This window comes from Lissotriton vulgaris, chromosome 11 (assembly GCF_964263255.1).
Source record: "Lissotriton vulgaris chromosome 11, aLisVul1.2, whole genome shotgun sequence".
Taxonomy (NCBI): Eukaryota; Metazoa; Chordata; class Amphibia; order Caudata; family Salamandridae; genus Lissotriton; species Lissotriton vulgaris.
Window position 1 is genome coordinate 279,851,437 of NC_141699.1, and position 12,829 is coordinate 279,864,265.

Below are 12,829 nucleotides of genomic sequence, written 5' to 3' on the forward strand. Positions count from 1 at the left end.
TCGCAGCAGCAGGGGACGGTCCTCCACCCGAACCTGTCCAGTCTCCACCTCCATGCTTGGAGATTGAGCGGCGGCAGTTGAGGCCATTTGACTTGCCTCCTGAAGTCTGTGATGTTATTCTGGCAGCCAGGCGTCCCTCCACTAAGTCGGTATACGCCTGTCGGTGGAACAGATTTGTGGCATGGTGCACAGCAAAGGCTGTGGACCCTCTTTCTGCCCCTCTTTCGGAGGTTCTTCTGTTTCTTCTTTCTCTTGCCCAGCAGGGCTCTGCTCTGGGCACTATCAAGGGCTACCTTTCTGCCCTTTCAGCCTTCTTGAGGCTTCCTGATCAGCCTTCTTTGTTCAAATCCCCGATTGTAACTCGATTCTTGAAAGGCATCACTCACATGTTTCCACCTGTTCCGTTTGTGATGCCTCAGTGGGATTTGAACCTGGTTCTGACTTTCCTGATGTGTGCTCCCTTTGAGCCCCTTCATTCTTGTCCTCTCCGTCTCCTGACTTTAAAGACGGCTTTCCTGGTTGCCATCACCTCTGCCAGGAGGGTGAGTGAGCTCCAGGCTCTTTCTGTCCAACCTCCTTTCCTGTCCATTCATCCTGACAAGGTGGTTCTGAGGACTAGACTTTCTTTCCTGCCCAAGGTTGTTTCGGCCTTTCACATCGGGCAGTCCATCACCCTCCCTTCCTTCTTCCCGCCTCCGCATCCTTCAAAGGATGAAGAGCGGCTCCATCGTCTGGACCCAAAACGTGCGCTTTCATTTTACATGGATCGCACGCGCCAGTTCCGGGTGGATGACCAACTGTTTGTTGGCTACGTGGGTGCGAAGAAGGGACGGGCGGTCTGTAAACGAACCATCTCTCGATGGGTCGTCCTCTGCATCAAAGCGTGCTACTCTTTGGCTCGGAAGGAGCCTCCTGTTGGGCTGAGGGCCCATTCCACTCGGGCCACGGCGGCTACTACTGCCCTGGGCCGGGGAGTCCCCTTGCAGGACATTTGCCAAGCAGCTACGTGGGCCTCGCTGCACACCTTTGCGAGGCACTACTGCCTGGACAGCCAAGTCCGGAGGGATGGCTTCTTTGGCCGTTCTGTCCTCCAGGACTTTCTGGTGTAGTTTTGTATTGGTTCGCAGACCCACCACCGGGGTTGGTATTGCTGGGGTATGTATTCTAAGGTAAGGAATCTAACACTAACGTGTTTCTTTCAGATGAACAAGTTACTTACCTTCGGTAACGATATATCTGTAAGAAACATTAGTTAGTGTTAGATTCCTTACCGAACCCACCCATCCTCCCCGTTCTACGAACTGATACCTAGGGTTAAGGTCATCCCTTTCAGGGCCCTAGTTTTTACATGGCACCAGTGTTGGTTCTCTCATGGCTCTGCGTCTCCTGGCGCGGAAATGCTGTGTGCAAAGAACTGACGTCAGCGCGCGGAGGCGGCGTCTATGTACTCCAACGACGTCATCACGGCGCACGACGCCGACGACGGACGCGGAGCCGCAGGGGACGCCTGCAGACGACGCCTACCGACGCGCAGGGGTACTGCTACGCAAAAGTTTCCGGATCCAGACTGACGCCTGGGGATATTCTAAGGTAAGGAATCTAACACTAACTAATGTTTCTTACAGATATATCGTTACCGAAGGTAAGTAACTTGTTCTTCTAGCCATCTGCTTAATGGCCACCCGAATCTCCGATAGCGTTATTGGGCCGCCCAGATCCTTCGCCGTCTCGTCATCTAGCACCGGGAGCTGAACAGTGTCCAGGTAGTCACAGCGTTGTCCACCTCCAACTGACTCTCGTATAGAGTCGTATAGTATGACTGAAAGCGAGTCAAAACCGCAGCTTGTGAGTAAACCACCTCCCCCGATCCCGTTTTAATTCTCATGATCGGGCAACCCTAGGCTCTGGGTTAGCAAGTAATGTGCCCACCTTATCTCTTTCCCCATGCACCTTGGTGAGGTATAATTTGTAATCATAGCACCGCAGCCTCTCTGTTTCTGTCGCCACTACTTCTTTTGCCTCTAGTCGCCGGCCCTGTAGGCCCGGTCGTTCAGGCCTGTGCTGCTCTAGTTCCCTTGAATAAACTGCAGGGGTCACCCATATAACCCATAGGCTTTTGGGTATCAAACAAAGGAAAAACAAGGTAAAGCCTACGGACCACTATTATATCTGTCTAGTTATAAGACTGGATACCATCAATTGTCCAATCTTAATCGTTCACAACACAAATTAATTGCAATCATTTTTGACAAAAGTATCTCCAAGCGGATAGACAAATGCACAGAACATCAAATGTGTAATTCAACTTATTTTTTTAATTAAACCACATTAAACTTGATTATTGGTATCTTACATTAAACAAAACTGTACACAATTCATATATACAAACAAAACACATATACATTTGTTTTACATATATACACTTCTTTTAGGAACCAAAGTCACGGTTCTAATGCCCCACTTATTTAAACAAGGATGTCAATGTATAATTTTTTAACATAACATTCCTTCACTTTAGATCACCAAAACAAAGCAAAACCTAAACCAAAAGGAGTGTGTGAGGTTTAACCACTTTTGCCTCTCTCAAAAATAGCACTCTCTTAAATAGATTTTTTTATATACGGTGTTCCACAATTTTTTTTGTTTTGGAGTCTTCCAAAGAGTGTGTAGACGCGTTTCAGCCTCTGTTCAATCCAGGCCTCATCAGGACTACGAGGGCAAACATACTAGAACCCTAAAACAAACAAACTCAATTTGTATTGACCAAAAATAAATAAATAAACTGGGAAAACATGTCACTCTCCCATGCACAACCATTGTGATACTATTTACAATGTGACTATATTGTCTAGTGTATCATCCTAAGGTGTATGGCATCGAATAAATTAAGTAAACACCAACTTGTGTGTCTTCTACTAGGTACTAAATCAAACAAAGAGATCCTCCACCAAGACCATGTGTGATAAATGCCTCGCTTTTCTATATACAACCACTTCCCGAGGCAACAAAACATGCGGACCTAGGTTATCTAAAATAATGATGGGTCCACATTACATACCAACTTCCAATTTATTGTAGCCAAAGGTACAGAGTCCATTTTTTGATACAGGTCCTTACAATCATAAGGGCTACAAGGCAAAGAACATAATACCAATCCTAAGTATCCAGGTCACAAACAAACCCGAACAAAATGCCAATATCCGTTTTGGGAAGATGCCCGGCTTACCTTAGAATTAGAAATCCTTCCAATTGGGCTGTTACCCCACCGGACAAGTAAGCCTGCAATATAAGTGTCACGGCGTCAAAAGTCTGAGTCGTGTAGCTACATTAATATCACCAATTAAACCACGAACACTACCCAAACGAGCCCAACCGTGGCAACCCAGTACCCATACCTCCTCGACTCTTCAAACGGGTTCTTCTGCTATTCCACAACAGTACTGGATCACAGTTTAATTGGATGATCCCCTGAGCTCTATCACTGTGCTCGCAAAGCCGTAAGCGTTTCCTGAATGTAAACAGAAAAAACGGACTGTTCCTTTGAAGAGCCCCGTCTCGCGTCCCAAAGCCTGCAAGTATCGCTAGATTTAATATGATTACGCGGTAATGGACTCCCAGTAGTCCTTAGTCGGTAAGGAATCGGATGCTACCTGTATTTGCGTGCCGATCATCGTTGGAACCCAGTTCAGGGAATTATAACGTGCATCTAGATGAAATTAATATTTAAAACAATTAAAAATCGAAAACCAACTATTTACAAACAGAAAGGACCTTATATCCCGTGTGATGGCATCACCCTTTACTGTCTACTTAGTTCTAACACAACATGATTACACAGATGAATTATGTGTTTTCATACAATACTTGTATACATATCTCAATGTACCCATTCTATGAGTTACTGCCAAGCCAGGGAATCTCTCTCAACCCAACCCAAGTTATTGTAATAACGACCACACTACATCTCTATCGTTAAGACCTGTTCTTGCTGTCTGGTATTTTTCAATAAGTCGGGCCTCTAAACGGTTTAGCTTCTTTTCTGTCTCCCTTCTATTGGTGTTCAATACTGTACATAGTACTGACCATTCCATCTCAGTCTCAGAGTGGTTGTATCTCTGATAATGCAACACTAGCGGGGCCCCGGCAGTGTTGCATCTCACTCTGGATTTGTGTTGTAGTATTCTTTTCTTAACTGCTTGTATTGTTTGTCCTATGTAAAATTTGTCACATGGACACTTAATGCAATATACAGTACCTTTAGTGTTACAATTCGAGAAGGATCTTTGGTGATGGATTTTCCCATTAATCTTTATTTCCTTGGAATCCTTCGTAGAATTGCATGCCAAACAATTGTGACAACGGAAATGTCCAACAACAGGTGGCAGTTTTAGCAGATTACGGGTATCTCTCGAGGGTTTTGTGGTACGAGGGGCCGTTTCACCAATTGATTACAAATATTTTTACCTTTTTTAAAAGCAAATATTGGTTTTGGCAGTGGCCACTGATCTGCCCCCTGGGGGGCAGAAAGCTCACTAGGCTCCAGCGAGTATGCAGGCTTTTTATATGCGTGAGGGTGGGGGCTGCCCAAAATGGTCATACCAATGCCCCCACAAAAAATAGCCACAGTCTTTTTACCCCTTGAGGGGCATATCGGGATAAACCCCCTTCTCCCCCCCCCCCCGCCCCCCCCTCAGGGCGGCTCTGACTTTTTTTTAGCAATGTGCTTACCTGTGGATTTTGGGCCCTAGCACAGCTGGCACATAGAGAAACCTAGCAAACCTGTACATTTTTTACAACTAGACACCGAGGGGAATCCAGGATGGGGTGACTTGACTGGCTCTCACCAGGTTCTGTTACCCAGAATCCCTTGCAAACCTAACCAGCATTTACAATGCAATGGTCTTGGCTATTGGCATTGCTCATGACATAATTTTTATTTATGTCTTTGTTTTTAAAACATAAATAAATGGCATTAGCTTAATCGCTCGCAAATGCGAGACCTATTGCATTTGCACCCACACAAAGCCACACACACAGAGCCCCCCCACACACACACACAGAGCCCCCCCCCACACACACACAGAGCCCCCCCCACACACACAGAGCCCCCCCACACACACACAGAGCCCCCCCCACACACACAGAGCCGCCCACACACACAGAGCCCCCCACACACACAGAGCCCCCCACACACACAGAGCCCCCCACACACACAGAGCCCCCCCACACACAGAGCCCCCCCACACACAGAGCCCCCCCACACACAGAGCCCCCCCACACACAGAGCCCCCCCACACACAGAGCCCCCCCCACATACACAGAGCCCCCCCACATACACAGAGCCCCCCCACACACAGAGCCCCCCCCACACACAGAGCCCCCCCCACACACAGAGCCCCCCACACACACAGAGCCCCCCACACACACAGAGCCCCACACACTCACACAGAGCCCCACACACTCACACAGAGCCCCACACACTCACACAGAGCCCCACACACTCACACAGAGCCCCACACACTCACACACAGAGCCCCACACACTCACACACAGAGCCCCCCACACAGAGCCCCACACACACAGAGCCCCACACAAACGCACACAGAGCCCCTCACAGAGCCTTATGTGCGTCAGCTTCTGGACACTTCCTTTGAGTCTCAAGTGGTCCCGAAGGCCTGGAAACAGGCGGTGGTACTTCCCCTGCAAAAAAAGGCCAACGTCAGCTTTGAAAAGCTGGACAATCTCCGCCCTATTTCCCTTCTTCCCTACATGGCGAAGGTGGCGGAAAAAATAGCCAACATACAGCTCATGCAGTTCGTGGAGACGGCTTCGTTACTCCACGACTCGCAATTTGGCTTCCGTCCCCGTCACTCGACGGAGTCTGCTCTCCTCGTGGCGGTGGAGGCACTCAGACAGGGAGTAGACGAGGGCCAGACGATGGCACTGATCCTTTTAGACTTAAGCGCAGCATTCAACACTGTAGCACATTCCACCTTGCTACAGTGTCTGAATGGAGGTGGGGTGACAGGAGCTGCGCTTGGATGGATCAAGTCCTTCCTCTCTGAGAGGTGCTTCCAAGTCAGACTGGGTGAGTGCTACTCTAGGGAGATTGAGCTGGGCCAGGGCGTTCCTCAGGGTTCGTCCCTGAGCCCAACTCTATTCAACATCTACGTCTCCCCCCTAGCGGCCATTGTGGAGGGTCATGGCCTCCGCCTGGTGTCTTACGCCGATGACACGCAGTTGGTCATCTCCCTATCGCGCGCGCCCGGTCTTGCGGCAGACATCTTCAGGAACTGCATGAATGACCTTGCTGCCTGGATGTCTGCCAACTGTTTAAAGTTGAACGGGAACAAGACCGAGGTGCTCGTGGTGGGGGGTGCACCGTCGGCGTGGTCGTCGGCATGGTGGCCACCTTGTTTGGGGGAAGCTCCCGCTCCCTGCCGTGAGGCCAGGAATCTGGGCGTGTGGCTCGACAGGGACCTCACCTTTGGCCCACATGTCGGTCGGGTGGCGGGGGTATGCTTCAGTGTTCTGAGAGCCCTTAGGAAAGTCTTAGACCTGCTTCCTATCTCAGCTCGTCAGACGCTGGTGCATGCCTTGGTCACCTCCCGACTTGATTACGGGAACCTACTCTACCTGGGGGCCACAGGCCGGGTCATCGGTCGTCTGCAGGTTCTTCAAAACGCGGCAGCGCGACTGGTCCTCAGACTCCCCAGGAGGGCATCTGCCAAGCCTGCCCTACGAGCGCTCCATTGGCTCCCTATTGAGAGGAGAGTGAAGTTTAAGGCCCTTGCCACTTGCCACCGTATTTTGAATGGCAAGGCACCTCTCCCGCTTCAGAGCCTAATAGCCCACTATGAGCCTACACGCAGCCTCCGGTCCTCGCAGACCGGGCTGTTAAAAGTACCTAGAATTTCTAAAGCTCGCATGGGAGGCAGATCCTTCAGATACCTTGCCCCCAAATGCTGGAATAATCTGCCATTGGAGCTTCGGCTTGAATCCTCCGAAATCCAGTTTAGAAAAAAACTTAAAACTTATCTTTTTCAGTAGATAGCTTGGTTGGGAGGAGGGGGGACAGTCACTCCACTTGTCATAGCGCGGGGACACGCCAGTGGCGTAACCAGGCGCTTAATAAATGCCCAATAATAATAATAATAATAACAAACGCACACGGAGCCCCCCACAAACGCACACAGCCCTCCCACACACAAAGAGCCCCACACAGAGCCCCACACACATACACAGAGCCCCCCCACACACACAGCCCCCCCCACACACACACAGAGCCCCCCCCCCACACACAGAGCCCCCCCCCACACACACACACAGAGCCTCCCCCCGCCCCCTCACACACACAGACCCCCCCACACACACAGAGCCCCCCCCCACACACAGAGCCCCCCCCCACACACACACACAGAGCCTCCCCCCGCCCCCACACACACACAGCCCCCCCCACACACAGAGCCCCCCCACACACACACAGAGCCCCCCCCACACACACACAGAAACCCCACACACACACAGAGCCCCCCCCCCCCACACAGAGCCCCCCACACACGCAGAGCCCCCCCCACACACACACACAGAGCCTCCCCCCGCCCCCTCACACACACAGACCCCCCCACACACACAGAGTGTGGCTCACCGGTTAGAGGAGGCAGTCCTTGATGCAGAGGTCAGACCCGGGACCAGGGTTCAATCCCCAACGCGGCAGGGCCTTGAGCTCAAAATGTCCACGGCCTCGATAATTCTCGCCTTGGTGCCTACTCGAATCGTGGGTTCACACTCTGCAACTCTGGGCAATAGCTTGCTTAATCTCCACTACGGCCCCACCGCGATGGGATGCCTGGTCTTCACCTTGGGGATGCCTAGTAGGGGTAATCTCGCAGGGAAAGGCCAGGACGGGTTCCCAAAGCAAGCGCCTTGAGACCTTACGGTGAAAGGCGCTATATAAGAACGTATGATTTACGATTTATTTATTTACACACACACAGCCACACACAGAGCGACACACACACATACACACACACACACACACAAGCGCACACACACCTACACACAAGCGCACACACACCTACACACACACACACACACACACACACACACGCGCACACACACACACACACACACACACACACACACACACACACACACACACACACACACACACACACACACACACACACACACACACACACACACACACACACACACACACCTACCTACACACCTACACACACACACAAGCACAGCCAGGGGGCAGGGGAGCAAGCACAACGACCGAGGGGGCAGCTGAGCAAGCACAACGAACGAGGGGGCAGCTGAGCAAGCACAACGAACGAGGGGGCAGCTGAGCAAGCACAACGGACGAGGGGGCAGGAGAGCAAGCACAACTAGGGGGCAGGAGAGCAAGCACAACGACTGAGGGGGCAAGAGAGCAAGCACAACGACTGAGGGGGGCAAGAGAGCAAGCACAACGAACGAGGGGGCAGCTGAGCAAGCACAACGGACGAGGGGGCAGCTGAGCAAGCACAACTAGGGGGCAGGAGAGCAAGCACAACTAGGGGGCAGGAGAGCAAGCACAGCCAGGGGGCAGGAGAGCAAGCACAACGAACAAGGGGGCAGGAGAGCAAGCACAACGACCGAAGGGGCAGGAGAGCAAGCACAATGACCGAGGGGGCAGGAAAGCAAGCACAATGAGCGAGGGGGCAGGAAAGCAAGCACAATGACCGAGGGGGCAGGAAAGCAAGCACAATGACCGAGGGGGCAGGAAAGCAAGCACAACGACCGAGGGGGCAGGAGAGCAAGCACAACGAGGGGGGGGGCTGTAAAGCAAGCACAACGAGCAAGCACAAACGCCTCACCTGCGTTATCCAAGCTGCGGGGCGCGACCAGGAGAGACTCAGCGTCGGCTCCAGAGGGACGCGTGCTGCACTAAGCACAGCCAGGGGGCAGGAGAGCAAGCACAGCCAGGGGGCAGGAGATACCTAAAAAGGGGGGTGGGGCGGTAAGAGAAGAACTGAAAATGGTGATAAAAGGAGAAAGCAGTGATGAAGAGAAAGAACCTGCAAAAGTGAGATGTAGGAATTGCAGGGTGGGAGAATGGGGTGGAATTAAATAAGCACAGCCTTGTTTTTCGAAAATCTCAGCATTTGGCAGATGTGCCATTAAAAACAATCTTTGAGACCCTGCACTTTGGGGGAGGGGGGGTCGGATGGGGGGGAAGCACGCACCCAAAATAAGCACTTCTCCCTTTCCCATTCACTTGTAACATTCTTTCGGCCCTGCTATTGTCGAGATGCTGCGAGGGAGCAGGAGTGTGAAATTACAAACGAGCAATCATTAATTGCACAATAGGTCCTCAACTCTTTGTAGGACCAAGTCCTCACCTTTCTTTTGTGTTTTCAAGAGATCAGTCTAGCAAACAGCTCTTTAAGGTGGTACAGTCCTTTTTTAAACCCAAATGCATCGAGAGGGAGGTCCCCCCGTCACCCACTTTATGCGAAAACATCTCTGAGTTCTTCGACCAAAAAAGTTTACGAATCCTTTAGACCAGAAACAAAAACGGTGAAATCGGACCTAGCGATTAAAGATGTGATCGGTGAAACCCTTACTCAATTCAAGACTATACCTCTGAGTTCGGTGAGACAAGAACTTGCCCGATGCAAATCCGGCTCTCCGGACAACCCATGTCCAGCTAAACTATGGGGCTCCTTAGCTGATTTTGTAGCCCCTACATTACAACAAATCTGGAACTCATCCACCGCTTCGGGAGTATTCCCGAACGTCTGGAAACATGCAACTCTCCTCCCGCTGAAAAAAAAACCTAATAGGGATCTAGAAGACCTCAGTAATCTTCGCCCGATCTCGCTGTTAGCTGCCCCCGGAAAAATGTTTGAGAAAGTAATACAGCGCCAGCTGTGTAAATTCATCGAAGTAAACAAGATACTTAATGAAACACAATCAGGCTTTCGTCCCGGCTTTAGCACGGAAACAGCACTAATTGAGGTGGCAGAGTCAGTAAGGTGGTCGATGGATGCAGGAAACTCAGCGATGCTGGTACTCCTGGATCTGTTGGCCGCCTTCGACACGGTTGACCACGCCAGACTCTTGATGCGACTGGCCGAGACAGGTATCCGTGACAAAGCACTGGGGTGGATAAATTTGTATCTGTCCCAGAGAACACAGAAGGTGGCACTAGGGACTGTCTCTTCAGCACCCAAAGTCCTCAGTTGTGGAGTCCCGCAAGGGTCGGCACTCAGCCCCCTCTTGTTCAACATCTACCTCGCTCCTCTCTTTACGTTGATTGCCAACTGGGGTGTCAAGGCAATCTCTTATGCCGATGACACCCAGTTGGTATTTCCGTATTCAGAGGTGTCGCAGGAGTCCTTCTCGAACTTTAAGGGCTGTCTCCAAGATATAGCCTGTTGGATGAATACGAACAAACTAAAACTAAATGCCAATAAGACTGAAGTGATCTTCTTTGGAAAAGGCCCCCCTCCTCCCTCAGAACTATTGTGGCCTACGGAGATGGGCCAAGCCCCCTTACCCAGCCGCACAGCTAAAAATCTTGGAGTGAGGTGGGACGATAGCCTGTTCTTTACCTCGCATATTCAACAAGTAGCCGGTTGCTGCTTGAGTAAGCTGAGGAACCTCCGTAAGATCCTGAGACTCCTCACGGAGAGGTGCCGGAAAACGGTAATCCATGACACTGTTACATCTAGGCTGGATTACGACAACGAACTCTATCTGGGCCTACCAAAATACCTGACTCAAAAACTTCAGGGGGTCCAAAATGCGGCTGCGAGCCTGCTGCTGCGAATCCCTTTCAAGCAGTCAGTCTCTCCGCATCTACGATCACTGCACTGGCTACCAGTTGCCAGCAGAATCAAATTTAAGGCACTTACGCTGGCCTTCAGATCTCGGTACTCCGGGTACCTGCCCGGAGTACCTGAAAATCCAGCTCCCGAGATACTCCCAAGCCCGCGCGCTGCGCTCCAACTGCCGCGTTCAACTGGCTGTCCCACGAACTAAAAGGGCTCGACTAGGAGGTCGAACTTTTTCGGCAAATGTGGCAACATTATGGAACGCCCTACCCCCAGCAATCCAGCAAGCCCCCTCCGGACCTTGCTTCAAGAAATTGCTAAAGACCTGGATCTTCACTCAACCTCGCTAACTCTCTCACTTCTTACCCCCAGGTCAACTGTGTTCTTCTAGCGCCGAGACACCTCCCCGCGAGGTAGCTGTTCGCGCTTTATAAAATGCTCTATTATTATTATTATCAACGTGCTGTGTGTCTACGTGAAGTTGGAGATCTTGAAAGGTGTTCTTTTCCACGCTACAGAACGGACATTGCAAGAGGTTAGGTCTAACTGGCTGTCCGCAAGAGATAAAAAGCAGTTGTTCTGTTGCTTTTCTTCTTTTAAACTTCTTGGGTGGTCCATGGTTGTCGCACAGTAATTACCATCCATTGAGTGGGGTATGTGATCAAAAAGGTCTGGACTGCAAGCAGGCTGCAAATAGGTGTCTTGCAGGTCTTTCTCCATGGATGAACTGCACCTTTTTGGAATGGTTTTCTTCATGTCGCTAGTGGTTTCCGAGCCCTCGGGTCACCTTCGTTAGAAAGGATTGCTGTTGACGCGCTTACCTAGGTGCTCGCCCCATTCGACCGCTCTCCCTCCCATTCAGTGGTGGGTTCAGTTTCGATACAGAACGGAAAGTCACGATTCCCGTGGAGGACGTACTGAGGACGTGTTGACGTCACACGCCGTAAGACGCAGAAGAGAGTTCACGAACAAGAAATTCGTCTTCAGGTGACAGGTAAAGTATAGTAAAGATTTGTATACTAAAGATTCAGTTTTCACAATTTCAGCATTATAAATACGCAGAACAGTAAAAAAAAAAAAAAGACGTTTAAACCAAAAGATATAAAATATTAAAGTTGGTAAAAAGCCTCGGGGTGCTCAGAAATATTTTAAAAGGATGTCTGACAAATCGGTCACCTAAACTATATCATGCTGTATTCCTTCTGAATCCTGGACACTACTGCAAATTGGCAGCCTCCTTTCCTCCAATAAACTGAGGGCAACTGCTGCGCCCAACCCTTCTCCTGCCACCACGCCCCCATAATACACCATCAGCTGCCTGCGCTGAGAGGAGGGCAACTGCGGTCCTAAAAGCCGAAGCCAGCAACGACCGAGATCCTATAGCCCAGCTTCCGACCCATAATCATGCAGCTGTGAGTGCTGCCGAAGTCACATTTCCGCCTGTTTCAGCACGCAGCACCAGTGCGCTTTAAGCTTCTGTCTATTTAGATGAACATGTTCTGTGAATAAATATTTGAAGTTGACTTATGGGTAGGATGGGCAAAGCGACGAAAACAAGAAAAGCGATGCAGAGTTTGCTCACGCTGCCTGCACGCGTCAGTCGGCCCTCTGATTGGCTAATAAGGAACACCAATCATAGAGCTGACTTGGGCGTGCAGGCAGCGTGATGAGGGGCTGCTCTCTCCTGATGATGTCAGGGATAGAAAGACCAGCAAAAACACACCACTCTATCCCAAAAAGACGGGGCTTGAACGGAGTGACGCCCCTCTCCTCCAATGGCTGGCCTCAGTTTAGGAAGCCAGCCAATGGAGAAGAGGGGCGGGTTCAAGCCCCCCATACTGTAAACCTAAAATCTCGGCTGTGCGACACTGCTGCGCAGTGTACGCTAGGCTGAGACCTAAAAATGTGTCCAAAATAACACATTTTCCTCACATTTCTGTGGTGGAAAGTTCTGGAATATGCGTAGGTCAACTAAATTCCACCCACCCCGTGTTCCCCAA

At 50.8% G+C, this 12,829-nt stretch overlaps 1 protein-coding gene across 1 annotated transcript in view; it reads left to right on the forward strand.

Moving 5' to 3' along the window:
- TPCN1 (two pore segment channel 1) overlaps positions 1-12,829 on the forward strand; it is a 365,587-nt gene that overhangs the window by 207,061 nt on the left and 145,697 nt on the right. The gene's annotated exons all lie outside the window — the stretch shown is intronic.